Raw genomic sequence first — 1,587 nt, 5'->3', positions numbered from 1 at the left:
TGGGCACACTTTTGGAACGGACTTTAGGAGCAAGAGCCAGTTCAGGGATTTCTTGGAGGCTCTTACTTTATTTGGATCCTCAGTAGCATTCTCAGACCGAGTCCTTGGCTGGTGAAATCTGAAAGGAATCTCTTTGGACAAGTAGCAGGGCGATCGGGGATTGAAGAGATCCACCAAAGATGTTCAAAGAAACCGCAAGTAAAGTCCTGCGTTCTAGTACTCAGTCGGCTGGCAAATATTTTCTGAAGGCCTACTGTGCTCGCGACACCAGAATCTGAAACGTAGAGGAGCATAAGACTCCGATCCACCTCTCAAAAGCTTAGTCCAACCGGGAAGAGAAGAGAAGTAAGCGCATAGAGTGTCCCGCAATCTCAGGAGAGGTCAGAATGGGACCAGAGGACTCTCAACTTGCCCGCAGATTAAATTAAGCCCTCGGGGTATTGCAAGGTCTTCAGTGAAGAAGAGAAGGCTAGCCGGGTAGGTCAAGGGAACCGCCGGAGCCCAGATGTGATGATGAGGCTCATATTAGGCCGAACACACCCTGGGTTGCGTTTCTTGCCCTGTTTAGGAAAGGGCAGCCATGAACCATGGGCAGTACGCTCTAGAACACTGCGTCCTCAACTGTCACGAAGTTATTAGTTAGAAGAACGATGTAGAAGGATTCCCCTCCTGGCAGTTTACAAAGGGATTAGCAAAGGCAAGGAGGGCGCGTGCCAGCCCAAACGGCCCCGATGAAGCCGCACGGAGCGGCGGTGAAGGCCAAAGTGTCCAGAGTGATACACTGGGGTTGCGGTGTTCTGCGCCTTCCTTAAGCTTCCCGAGGCTCACCTTCCTCCCATTATCCAGCGTGGATAACGATGATGAACACCCGAGAGGCTGTTGGGTGGTTCAAGCGACATAATACATGAAGCGGCGCCCGGCTCACGGAATAGTGACGAAACGCTGGGTGCGAGGATTCTCCCCCAAACTTTGCAGAGGCCCCATCTCATTAGAGACGCTGGAGCTGCGCCCCACCCGCACCCCGTGTTTCCCTAGGAGGCCTGGGAGCTCGGCGTCAGGCGCCCAGCGAGCCCCGGCTAGACCCCAGGGCTTCAGCCCCCTCCCCCACTCCTCCCTGCGAGAGAGCAGATGGTAAAGAGAGCAGACAAAGCGAGGCAGGAGAATCGGCAACTTGCTCGTGAACGGGCTGGCAGCCCCCCTCCCCTCCCCTCCCAGCCTCACCCTGGGCTGGGAGCGCGTGCTGGGAAGGGGATTAAATCAATGCCAATTCACATCTCTCCAGAAGCTGGCTCCCTGATCCGAACTAATAAGCAAATCATTAGTGAATTAGGGCTGGGGAGGGCTCGACACAGCGCTCCTTAACTCCAGCTGTAAGACAAGCATAAAAGCCCCAACCCCCTTCCTTAGCGACCTCAAAATGCTCACACCGAGGAGATTTTCTGTGTTAAAGCAACAAGCAAGCTCTCGCCCCCGCGCCGCCAGGCCAAGCCCTAGGATCCTTCGGGGGACCACTGAGGGCAGCCAGCACCTTTTTTTCCCCTCCGAACCCAGTTACCAGACCCAGCGCCACAAGAGCTACCCTCTTCC

Source organism: Crocuta crocuta, unplaced genomic scaffold (assembly GCF_008692635.1).
Source record: "Crocuta crocuta isolate KB4526 unplaced genomic scaffold, BGI_CrCroc_1.0 scaffold301, whole genome shotgun sequence".
NCBI lineage: Eukaryota > Metazoa > Chordata > Mammalia > Carnivora > Hyaenidae > Crocuta > Crocuta crocuta.
Note: the sequence above shows the minus strand (reverse complement) of the source record.